Genomic DNA, 13,148 nt, shown 5'->3' with positions numbered 1-13,148 from the left:
GAGTTTGCACGTTCTCCCTGTGACCGTGCGGCTTTCCTCCGGGTGCTCCACTTTCCTCCCACATCCCAAAGACTGACTTGCGGGTTTGTACGTTAATTGACCCAGCCTCTATAGATTGCCCTTAGGATGCAGTCGGATAACAAGTGTGAACGGGTAGACAATGGTCGGCATGAACCCGTTGGGTCGAAGGGCCTGTTGCCTACACTGTATCTCTAAACTAAACTCAGCGGGTCAGGCAGCATCTGTGGAGAACATGGATAGGTGACGTTTCACAGAGTGCTGGAGTAACTCAGCGGGTCAGGCAGCATCTGTGGAGAACATGGATAGGTGACGTTTCACAGAGTGCCGGAGTAACTCAGCGGGTCAGGCAGCACCTCTGGAGAACATGGATAGGTGACGTTTCGGTTCGGGATCCTTCTAAGGGTCCTGATCCAAAACGTCACCTATCCACATTCTCCACAGATGCTGCCTGACCCGTTGAGTTACTCCAGCACTCTGTGAAATGTCACCTATCCATGTTCTCCACAGATGCTGCCTGGTCCACTGAGTTACTCCAGCACATTATGCCTTTTTAAAAAATAAATCAGCATCTGCATTTCTCCAGGCTATAATATAAATGAACTGGAGTGCTGTATAGCCCTGTAGCTATTCATTCAAACAGTTCTGACGTATATAGGCTTGTACTTAAATAATAAGTGTTAACCTTGAAAGAAATATACTTTGAAGACGAGTATTTTAAGCGCTGGATGATCTCAGCGGGTCAGGCAGCATCTGCAGAGGGAAATGGACAGATGACATTTCGGGCCAGGATAAACTAAATATAAAATAGCCACAAAAAGCTGGAGTAACTCAGCGGGTCAGACAGCATCTCTGGAGAAAAGAAAGAGGTGACATTTCGGCCCGAGACCCTTTCATTGAGCAGGATTGTCACGCTGGTAACACACGTGTAAGCTTTGTGCCGTCAGTGGCAAGCAGTGGATTCACAGGATGCACTAGCACAGGGAAGGGGGCATGTCAAAACTGCAGCCATGATAAATCTGAAGGGGAATTCTTAAGAATTGTTTTGTTAGGTGGGCGCAGATGATAAACCTGCCACCACAGATCATGGATGATACCTAGACCGGGAAATGCATTCAAGAAGAAAGGGAACACGTTAAAAAATCATAAATATTACGTGTTAAGCAGTCATTTCTCTGCAGATTCTTCCCGAATCGTTCCCAGTATTTGGAAACACACGTATGACTCTATTAGGAAAGATTTAGAGCAACATTTCTCAACCAGGGTTCCCCTGAATCCGAGGGTCCCACGAGAGGTCGCTAGGGGTTCCAAGAGAGATAGCGATAAATAGGCTAATCATGCATAAATGCATTTTTGTGCTTAATTTCCCATTTCTAATTTTATTACACACATACGGCATATTCTTGGAAAATTCTTGGGGATTATAATAAAGTCTTCAACCTGTTGTATCATTTCAATTAATAAAGATATATAATAATTTTAATGTTGGGGTTCCCTGAAACATGAAAATTATTTCAAAGGTTCCGCAAGGGTAAAAAGGTTGAGAAACGCTGGTTTAGAGAAATGGGCCTAATGCAGGCAAGTGGGACCAATGCAGATGGAGCATCTTGGTCGGCATGGGCAGGTCGGGCCGAAGGGCCTGCTTCCGTACTGTGTGACACTCTACGAATCCAAGAAACTGCAGATGCTGGAATCTTGAGCGTGAAACAAAATGCTGGAGGAACTCAGCAGGTCAGGCAACATCTGTGGGGGGAGTGGACTGGCGACATTTTGGGTCACACTGAAGGAGGGTCCCGACCTGAAATGTTGTTTGTTCATTTCCCTCCACAGAGGCTGCCTGACCCGCTGAGTTCCTCCAGCATTTTGTTTTTCATCTCCAGTGCTTTGTTTTTTTTTTCAGATTTCCTAAAGTACATAAAAAAGAAAGGCAAATGATCATATGAATAAACAGTTCAATAAAGACGACTCGGTAAGATTCACACTGTACAGAAACGTGTCTCGATCTGGTTGTGCGGCACGGTGGCGTGGAGGTAGAGCTACTGCCTTACAGCGCCAGAGACTCGGGTTCGATCCTGACTAGGGGGGCTGCCTGTACGGAGTTTGGACATTTTCCCCGTGACCTGCGTGGGTTTTTCCCTCAGAGATCTTCGATTTCCTCCCACACTCCAAAAGACGTACAGGTTTGTAGGTTAATTGGCTTGGTTATAAATGTAAAATTGTCCCTCGTGCGTGTAGGGTAGTGTTAATGTGCGGGGATCGCTGGTCGGTGCGGAATCGGTGGGCCAAAGGGCCTGTTTCTGCGCTGTATCTCCAAAAAAAAATAAACTAAAAGACTGAACAGCCTGTTTCTGTGCTGAGAAATTCAAGGATTCACTACTGGACAACCGACAAAACAAAAACAGCTTAAAAGAGAGATCTTCCAGTTTCCTAATCCATCTATTTTTGCCTCATCGATGTCAGCACAACAACAGTGTGCCAGGAGTCTAGAGGCTGGTGTAAAAGCAGCTTGCATATTAGTACCAACACAGAGCAGTGAAAGGGTTTAGCACATATTTAGCAAAACCAATCTGGGAAAAAAAAACTTCTCAGAAAGTCAGCTGAATTAATGACTACACCACGTAAAACACACCAATTAAACCACGGCAACATGCCCTCAGTTATTATAATCACCCACCTTTAGAAGGAGAAGGACAGTCTCAGACCAAACGGGTATTTAAAACAAAAAGGCGCTGCCCTCAATCACAGGAGGTGCGGCTTCAGAAGTGGTGGACAGCTCGACTACCTGTCTCGCTGGAAACACACTGGAAGATGATTGACAGCAAAGAAAAATTGGTTCTCTGACCAGTTGAATCTTCACTCTAAAGTGACTGTTTCAGGGTAAAGAGGGTTCAATGACTCCAAAGATTCAAGTTAGTTAATGGCCACAAGGAAATTGTTTATCCACAAAGGTGTTCCCCACAGATTGTCACCGTTTGGCCCACTCCACTTAGAATATTCCTTGCAAACGAGCTGGTTTACTGGAACAACTTTTGGTCACTAAACTCCAAACTGTATCTCAAGCAAATTCCACCGTACGTCCGAGGCGCTGGCCAGCTTCAGATATCCCTCTGACGAGGCCAAGATTCAGTTTAGATTCCAGTCGGAGAACTTTACTGGAGCCTCTCTCACTGGCTGTACACAGCAGAAGGCTCCACCTCCCTTGGCTGGGGAGGGCAATCACATTCCAAGTCAGTTTCACTTTCACTTTCGGTTAATCCAAAAAGTCCCGCAAGAGTTCACATTTTCCTCAGGGACTGATTGCAATGTTGTCTCTGGGATTTCATCATCTTGCAACAGTGCCACAACCTTGCACCTCGCGACTATACCCAATACACAACTGCCATCCAACTTTCCAAATCTGGGAGCCTTTAAGGAGGGCTATTTATTTAGTTTAGAGATACAGTGTGGAAATAGGCCCTTCGGCCCGCCGAGTCCGTGTCGACCACCTGTGAAATCCTTTACCACAGACGGCTGTGGCGGCCTTCAAAGGATATTTTTAAAGACAGAGACAGATAGATTCTTGATTAGTGCGGGTGTCAGGGGTTATGGGGGGAAGGCAGAAGAATGGGTTGAAGAGGGAGAGATGGATCAGCCATGATTGAATGGCAGAATAGACTTGATGGGCCCAATGGCACGGTGGCGCAGCGGTAGAGTTGCTGCCTTACAGCAAATGCAGCGCCGGAGACTCAGGTTCGATCCCGACTACGGGCGCCGTCTGTACGGAGTTTGTACGTTCTCCCCGAGACCTGCGTGGGTTTTCTCCGAGATCTTCGGTTTCCTCCCACACTCCAAAGACATACAGGTATGTAGGTTAATTGACTGGGTAATATGTTAAAAAAAGTTGTCCATAGTGTGTGTAGGATAGTGTTAATGTGCGGGGATCATCATCATCATCATCATCATCATATCTATACAGCCGGAAACAGGCCTTTTCGGCCCTCCAAGTCCGTGCCGCCCAGCGATCCCCGTACATTAACACTATCCTACACCCACTAGGGACAATTTTTACATTTACCCAGCCAATTAACCTACATACCTGTACGTCTTTGGAGTGTGGGCGGAAACCGAAGATCTCGGAGAAAACCCACGCAGGTCACGGGGAGAACGTACAAACTCCTTACAGTGCAGCACCCGTAGTCAGGATCGAACCTGAGTCTCAGGCGCTGCATTCGCTGTAAAGCAGCAACTCTACCGCTGCGCTACCGTGCCGCCCCTGGGCGGCGCGGACTCGGTGGGCCGAAGGGCCTGTTTCCCCGCTGTATCTCTAAATCTTTTTTAAAAAGCCTCCTTATGACCAGCGATCCTCCCCGCACACTAACACCATCCTACACACACTAGGAACAATTTACACTTATACCAAGACAATTAACTTACAAACCTATGCGTATTTGGGGTGTGGGAGGAAACCGGAGAAAACCCACATGGTCACATGGAGAGCGTACAAACTCCAAATACTCGTAGTCATGACCGACCCCGGGTTTCTGCATCTGTGAGGCAGCAGTGCCCTCTGGACTCTCCCACCACAGGGAACATCCACTCCGTCCAAGCCTTTCATTGTTCGGGTGGCTCCAACAAGATAACCTCTCATCCTTCCAAACTCCCGCGAGTACAGAGCCATCAAACCTTCCTCAAATAGGAATTCAATCATCCCCGGGATCATTCTCACGCACCTCCTATGAACCTTCTGCAGTGCCTACGTATTCTCCCTCGGGATACGGGGGTCAAAACTGGGATCAAAGATAATAGAGCAGAGCAAGATAGACCACTCACTCGACCCTATAAAACCGTGGTATGTCATGGCGCCATTTTAGTAGGCAGAAACTTACAGAAACATTTTGAGAGATCTTATGGAAACGTATAAGATTATTAAGGGGTTGGACACGTTAGAGGCAGGAAACATGTTCCCAATGTTGGGGGAGTCCAGAACAAGGGGCCACAGTTTAAGAATAAGGGGTAGGCCATTTAGAACTGAGATGAGGAAAAACCTTTTCAGTCAGAGTTGTAAATCTGTGGAATTCTCTGCCTCAGAAGGCAGTGGAGGCCAATTCTCTGAATGCATTGAAGAGAGAGCTAGATAGAGCTCTTAAGGATAGCGGAGTCAGGGGATATGGGGAGAAGGCAGGAACGGGGTACTGATTGAGAATGATCAGCCATGATCACATTGAATGGCGGTGCTGGCTCGGAGGGCCGAATGGCCTCCTCCTGCACCTATTGTCTATTGTCTATTTAAAAAGAAATATAACAAAAATCTGTGAATTGATAGATGAGATATATTCTGCATTTTTATGGTAAGATCACACATACTGTTCCCCCAAAACGCTGATTACACTGCGAGAGGCATAACAGATGGTGGGTTTTGCCTACTAAAATGGCTCCTTTGCGTACTATACTTCAGTATAGGTGATTTAGACAGAGTGGTCTATCTTGCTCCGCTCTTTTATCTTTGCTCTGGACACTTTCCAATGCCAACATATTCTTCCTCGGGATAACGGGGACGGACGGACTGGGATCCAGGTGCTCTGAAGCATGGAACACAAGCCATAAGCGATAGGAGTAGAATTAGGCCATTCGGCCCATCAGCTCCACTCCGCCATTCAATCATCATCATCTCTCCCTCCTCACCCCATTCCCCTGCTTTCTCCCCATAACCACGGACGCCCATACTAAGCAAGAGGTTAGCTTGGAGCTGCAGCAAGTAATAAGCCCCAAATTAGCTGGAATTTAGAAGATTGAGGGGGGATCTTATAGAAACTTACAAAATTCTTAAGGGATTGGACAGGCTAGATGCAGGAAGATTGTTCCCGGTGTTGGGGAAGTCCAGGACCGAGATGAGAAAACATTTCTTCACACAGAGTGTTGAATCTGTGGAATTCTCTGCCACAGAAGGTAGTTGAGGCCAGTTCATTGGCTATATTTAAGAGGGAGTTAGATGTGGCCCTTGTGGCTAAAGGGATCGGGGGTATGGAGAGAAGGCAGGCACAGGATACTGAGTTGGATGATCAGCCATGATCATATTGAATGGCGGTGCAGGCTCGCAGGGCCGAATGGCCTACTCCTGCACCTATTTTCTATGTCTATGATGGCACATTGCTGTATATAAACACCCTACCAAGAAGCCAAAGTCTGAAGACGGGTCTCGACCCGAAACGTCACCCATTCCTTCTCTCCAGAGATGCTGCCTGACCCGCTGAGTTACTCCAGCATTTTGTGTCTACCTTCTATATAGCAACATTCTGTTACAACTGTGCCTGGAGTACTCTGCGTTTTGGTCCCCTCGTTTTAAGAAAGGATAGTTAGATAGAGCTCTGGGGGCTAGTGGAATCAAGGGATATGGGGGAGAAGTTGGGCACAAGTTACTGATTGTGGATGATCAGCCAAGATCACAATGAATGCGGTGCTGGCTCGAAGGGCCGAATGGCCTCCTCCTGCACCTATTTTCTATGTTTCTATGATATACTAGCTTTGGAGGCAGGCCACCAGAGAAGCAGAGAGTGGATTCCAGGCAAGAAAGGGATGCGCTGTCACACTTAGCTAAGAAAGCTGGATCAGTAGAAATAAGGAACTGCAGATGCTAGTTTAGTTAGATCTCGTTGGGAGTTCAGAAAAAATGAGGGGATGGGAGAACCAAAGGTGGTAATGACACGGTTCATGTTGGGAGATTCTCAAACCAGAGGACATAGCAATAAGGGGCAAGTCAGTAAAATGCAGCCAGTTCTGGTCACCCCATTGCAGGAACGATGCAGAGGCTTTGGAGAGGGTGCGGAGGTGGTTTATCACAATGCTGCCCGGATCAGAGGGCTTCAGCTACAGGGAGAGGTTGGACAAACATGGATTGTTTTCTCTGGAACGTTGGAGGTTGAGCAGGAGACTTGATATAGAAGTCTATAAAGTCACGAGAGGAATAGATAAGGTTGGACAGTCAGAACATTTCTCCCCCAGGGTGGAAATGTCCAACACTAGAGGGGGCACAGCTCTCAGGCGAGAGGGGGAAAGGTTAATGTGCGGGGCACGGTTTTTATGCCGCAATGGTGCCCTTAGTTGCAGGTTCACTTAAAATCTATATCAATGCCTGGAGAAATATTCCATTTTGTATTCGGCTAATAACAAGCCTGTGACTGGTAAGAATTTATAGGAAGGAACTGCAGGTGCTGGTTTAAACCAAAGATGCTGGAGTAACTCAGCGGGACAGGCAGCATCTCTGGAGAGAAGGAACGGGTGACGTTTCGGGTTGAGACCCTTCTTCAGACTGACGTCAGGGGGGGAGGGAGGTGGATAGATAAGGAAGTGTGAAGGAGTGAAAACAGGGCAAAGGGAATGGAGATCAAGGAACATGTCGAATAGATCATTGGTAGACACAAAATGCTGGAGTAACTCAGCAGTAAAGTTAGATAGAGCTCTAGGGGCTAGTGGAATCAAGGGATCTGGGGAGATAGTAGGCACAGGTTACTGATTGTGGATGATCAGCCATGAACAGGAAAGCAGAGTATTACCTGAATGGTGGCCAATTGGGAAAAGGGGAGATGCAACGTGACCTGGGTGTCATGGTGCACCAGTCATTGAAAGCAAGCGTGCAGGTGCAGCAGGCAGTGAAGAAAGCGAATGGTATGTTAGCATTCATAGCAAGAGGATCGGAGTATAGGAGCAGGGAGGTTCGGCTGCAGTTGTACAGGGTGAGACCGCACCTGGAATATTGTGTACAGTTTTGGTCTCCTAATCTGAGGAAAGACATTCTAGCCTTGGAAGGAATGCAGAGAAGGTTCACCAGATTGATCCCTGGGATGGCAGGACTTTCTGGATAGACCAGGCTTATACTCGCTGGAATTTAGAAGACTGAGGGGGGATCTTATAGAAACATATAAAATTCTTAAGGGGTTGGACAGGCTAGATGCGGGAAGATTGTTCCCGATGTTGGGGAAGTCCAGAACCAGGGGTCACAGCTTAAGGATAAGGGAGAAGTCTTTTAGGACCGAGATGAGAAAACATTTCTTCACACAGAGAGTGGTGAGTCTGTGGAATTCTCTGCCACAGGAGGTAGTTGAGGCCAGTTCATTGGCTATATTTAAGAGGGAGTTAGATGTGGCCCTTGTGGCTAAAGGGATCAGGGGGTATGGTGAGAAGGCAGGTACAGGTTACTGAGCTGGATGATCAGCCATGATCATATTGAATGGCGGTGCAGGCTCGAAGGGCCGAATGGCCTACTCCTGCACCTATTTTCTATGTTTCTATCACAATAAATGCTAGCTCGAAGGGCCAAATGGCCTCCTCCTGCACCTATTTTCTATGTTTCTATGAAAGGCAGCATCTCTGGAGAGAAGGAATGGGTGACGTTTCGGGTCGAGACCCTTCTTCAGAAAAGATCATTGTTAGCTGGGAGACGGTAACAACGCAAACAGAGCTAAAGTGTCGTCAGAGACAGTAAGACTGGTGGGAGAACTGGGAAAGGGGAGGGATGGAGAGAGGGAAAGCAAGGGCTACTTGAAGTTGGAGAAGTCAATGTTCATACCGCTGGGGTGTAAGCTGCCCAAGTGAAATATGAGGTGCTGTCCTTCAATTGTCGCTGAGCCTCACTCTGACAGTGGAGGAGGCCCAGGACAGAAAGGTCAGTGTGGGAGTGGGAGGGGGAGAAGAGGCAAAAATATATAAAACACCAGCGAGATTCTGTTTGGAATAAAAATGCTCCAAATAAACTGAGTTTATCTAAACAATTTGCTGATTGTGACATACAACACCTAACGCTGCAAAGACCCCAAAAATAGCTGCACAATGCGATTAAACCTAATGAAACCTAAACGCATATCAATGCAAACCCTTGTGAGTAGCAATAAATATTTAAATAACGACGTAAAATATTCATAGCACAAGCATACAATTGCCTACTGTCAAGAGTTGTACACGGCAAATAAAATAAGTGCAATGAGAGAACAATTTGGAGTTTCCTGTACAATATTTTTTCTAAATTTGAAAAAAAATATCAGTACGCATTTCCTGCAGCATGCAAGACGGTATTCGAGCTTTAAACTTAATTCTTTGAGGTACAGGCAGCAAAACCTCAATTCGAGCTGCAGGCATACCTCCAAACTTCCATTTAAATTATTTTTTTTTAATCACACTCTAAATGGACCCTGCAGTGTGCTGCATTACTCCTGCACCTTCAGAGGAAGACGGTGGTCCATCTCAGCTGCACCTTTTGCAGAACTGCAGAATAATACCACAACGCGGTGTTTTGTTACCTGCAGCTCAGAAGCAAGACAAGAGTAAACACACGCCGGACCCGATTAAGACGAAGCTTTTTTTTTTTGCACTGTACACAGCAAGACATTAAGTTAATCATCACATTCCCTTCCCCCCACCACACACACACACACAGACGATGCCTCATCCCCTCCTCCTACCACACACACAGAAAGGATGCCAGGTCCGAGAATTATCAAAGCACCCACATGCAGTTTGCAAATCTGCCTCCATTATAAGAGCACGGTTTCGCCTTCGGTCCAGTCTTTGTGGAGTTTGCAGGTCTGGAAGACGACGATGGTGGGGTTAGGGGGGATGGTGGGGTTTGGGGGGATGGTGGGGTTTGGGGGGATGGTGGGGTTTGGGGGGAGGGTGTAATTGCCCCCGGAGTATGGGCAAGGAGGGTGGGGGAAGAGTTGGTGAAAGGGGTACTGCAGTTAAGTTGGTGGCCGGCGGGCCCTGCTTCCTGCACGATCAATCCGACGCAAAACTTCTGCAAATTTAACTTTCACAATGAAACAAACCAGAGGGGGGGGGGGGGGGGGAAACCCGCCTCTTCAATCTTTTACGCTCGCGGCTGTAACATTGTTTTTTTTTCTTTTCTCCCCCCTCCCCCTGTAAATCTAAAAGCAACAACAACAACAACAAGGGGGGGAAAGCGGCCTACACGATGGGAGAAAGGATGTGATGGAGGGGAGCGGGAAGAGGCTGGGCGTCGGGAGCGAGCCCGCACGCTAGGCGAGGACAAGCAGCCCTGCATGTGCCCAGCGGGCTGGGAGTTGTAGTTTTCACAGCCCGCTTGCTCTGCCTCCCAACCGTGTACAATCCGGCACGACGGACTCCAACTCCCGGCGACAAGTGCTGCCAACGGCGGATGTTGTAGTTTTCAACACCCGCTTCTTTTGCATCCAACTGCTGGGCAAACCCAGCCATAGCGGACTACAGCTCCCGGCGGGCATTGCGCTAAGAGAGCCAAGATGGGCGGAGAGAGGGACACCTGCCCCCGGGGGGGGGGGGGGGCGGGGGAACAAGCGCTGTCGGATGTTGTAGTTTTCCAAAACCCGCTTCCTCTGCCTGCAACTGCGGGACACCCCGGCCTGCCTGCACTACAACTCCCGGCGGGCAGTGCGCGAAGAGAACGCGGGAGGTTGGTGAGCAAAATCAGAGCACATGGTATTGGGAGTTGGGTATTGACATGGATAGAAAATAAGCAAAGAGTAGGAATAAACAGGCCCTTTTCAGAATGGCAGGCAGCCGCAATGCTCAGTGCTGGGGCAGCAACTATTTACAATATATATTAATGATTTGGATGATGGAATTAGAAGTAACACTAGCAAGTTTGTGGACGACACAAAGCTAGGTGGCAGTGTGAACTGCAAAGAGGATGTTAGGAGGTTGCAGGGTGACTTGGCCAGGTTGAGTGAGTAGGCAGATGCATGGTAGATGCAGTGTAATGAAGATAAATGTGAGGTTACCCACTTTGGCGGGGAAAATAAGGAGGCAGATTATTATCTCAATGGTGTCAGATTAGGTAAAGGGGAAGTGCAATGAGATCTGGATGTCTTTACACCAGTCACTGAAAGTAAGCTTGCAGTGAAGAAAGCTAATGGCATGTTGCCCATCATAACGAGATGATTTGAGTACAGGAGCAAAGAAGCCCTTCTGCAGTTTTATAAGGGCCCTGGTGAGACCACATCTGGAGTATTGTGTGCAGTTTTGGTCTCCTAATTTGAGAAAGGACATCCTTGCTATTGAGGCAGTGCAGCGTAGGTTCACGAGATTGATCCCTGGGGTGGAAGGACTGTCATACGAGATTGGAAAGACTAGGCTTGTATTGACTGGAGTTTAGAAGGATGAGAGGGGATCTTCGAGACATATAAAATTATAAAAGGACTGGGCAAGCTAGATACAGGAAAAATGTTCCCAATGTTGGGGGAGCCCGAACCAGGGGCCACACAGTCTAAGAATAAAGGGGTGGCCATTTAAAACTTTTTCACCCAGAGAGTTGTGAATTCGTGGAATTCTCTGCCACTGAGGGGAGTGGAGGCCAATTCACTGGATGGATTTAAAAGAGTTAGATAGAGCTCTTGGGGCTAGCGGAATCAAGGGATATGGGGACAATAGACAATAGGTGCAGGAGTAGGCCATTCAGCCCTTCGAGCAGCACTGCCATTCAATGCGATCATGGCTGATCACTCTCAATCAGTACCCCGTTCCTGCCTTCTCCCCATACCCCCTCACTCCGCTATCCTTAAGAGCTCTCTCTTGAAAGCATCCAACGAACTGGCCTCCACTGCCTTCTGAGGCAGAGAATTCCACACCTTCACCACTCTCTGACTGAAAAAGTTCTTTCTCATCTCCGTTCCAAATAGCCTACCCCTTATTCTTAAACTGTGGCCCCTTGTTCTGGACTCCCCCAACATTGGGAACATGTTTCCTGCCTCTAATGTGTCCAATCCCCTAATTATCTTATATGTTTTAATAAGATCCCCCCTCATCCTTCTAAATTCCAGTGTATACAAGCAGGCATGTGATTAGCCATGATCACAGTGAACGGCGGTGTTGGGTCGAAGGGCCAAATGCCCCCCTCCTGCACCTATTTTCTATGTTACTATGTAAGAGAAAGAGGGACACCTGCCAAGGAGGGGGTGGCGAGCGCTGTCGGATGTTGTAGTTTTAAGGACCCGCTTCCTCTGCCTGTAACTGCGGGACGCCCCATCCAAGTGGACTACAATTCCCGGCGGGCAGTGCGCGAAGAGAACAAGTGGCCTGCGGGCGGGGACCTGCAGCCTCAGACGAGGGAAGGAGGGAGATTGTCGGGCAAAGCCGTGTGTGGGAGAAAGAGCTGCATGTGCAAAGAGGATGAGGTGGGGGTGGGAGGAGAGAAATAAACCGAGAGCCTAATGTGTGGCGAGAGAAGTTACCGGGGGATTTGTGTGTGTGTGTGTGGTGGTGTGTGTGTGTGTGTGGGGGGGAGGGGGAGCCCGCCTGCGCACACAACTCCGTCTGTGAAAACCGGGAGCGCGCACGCGCAGAGATAAAACGGCCGGCGCCGCACATGCGCGCGGGGTGGATCCCGGGTGCCGGCGACGCACAGGCGCAGTGAACGCCGGCGGGGGAAGCAGAGACCGGCGTCGCACATGCTCACAAGACCAAGCAAACACACACCACGCGCGCGCGATTGAAAAAAAAAACCGCCGCCGGTGTTCGCCAATTGTCCGACCCCCCCTCTAACCCCCCATTGCCCCTCTCGCGGACACGCGCCCGCCGCGACCGTTGGTCTTTCCCGCCTGGAGCGGCGACGGCGACGACGACGACCTCGACTTCTCCCTCCCTCCCTCAGGTTAAAAACCCGCCGCAATTCGCCCTCACACACATTAACCCGCACCGTACGTACGTTTAGGCGAGCGGTCGCCTCAGTTACCGCCTCGTCCTCCTCCTCCTCCTCCTCCCCCCCCACCACCACCAGGGGATTCAAACGCCGGCGACTCTCCCGCACTCCGCGGTGAGCCTTTCTGAATCTCCTCCTTTCCCTCCCTCCGACCCGACGATCCTATTGTTTTCCGCCTTCAAAAAGCGGCAACAGCCCGCCTCCCTTCTCATTCACCCACTCCCTCACCCCCTCCCCCTCCCCTTCAAACCTCCCACCGCACGGGGGCGCTGCCGCGGCGAAAGCGCGCCTGCGCACTGCCCCCCCTTGAGGCTGCTTTGGCGGGCGCCATCTTTGATCAAGGCGGCAGGAAAAGGGAGAAACATGGAAAAACAGGGTAGAGTCAAGTCAATTTTATTTGTATAGCACATTTAAAAACAACCCACGTTGACCAAAGTGCTGTACATTTGATTAGGTTCCAATAGAAAAA

The 13,148-nt window shown here is 48.9% G+C and overlaps 1 protein-coding gene across 6 annotated transcripts in view; it reads right to left on the bottom strand.

Moving 5' to 3' along the window:
• adar (adenosine deaminase RNA specific) overlaps positions 1-12,848 on the bottom strand; it is a 57,384-nt gene extending 44,536 nt beyond the window's left edge. For 2 of the 6 annotated variants that reach the window (XM_078432001.1, XM_078432005.1), the window contains exons 1-2: positions 9,498-10,002; positions 1,817-1,923 (exon numbers count right to left, since the gene is read on the bottom strand). The gene's annotated coding sequence lies outside the window, so the exon portion shown is untranslated. Of the gene's footprint in view, positions 1-1,816; positions 1,924-2,692; positions 2,820-9,497; positions 10,003-12,685 lie in introns of those variants that run through there. The other 4 variants (XM_078432003.1, XM_078432002.1, XM_078432007.1 and 1 more) reach the window with 4 other exon arrangements.
• Between the last annotated feature and the right edge of the window lie 300 nt (positions 12,849-13,148).

The sequence above is a fragment of the Rhinoraja longicauda genome, chromosome 44 (assembly GCF_053455715.1).
Source record: "Rhinoraja longicauda isolate Sanriku21f chromosome 44, sRhiLon1.1, whole genome shotgun sequence".
Lineage (NCBI taxonomy): Eukaryota > Metazoa > Chordata > Chondrichthyes > Rajiformes > Arhynchobatidae > Rhinoraja > Rhinoraja longicauda.
This window is presented reverse-complemented; position numbering and strand designations above follow the sequence as displayed.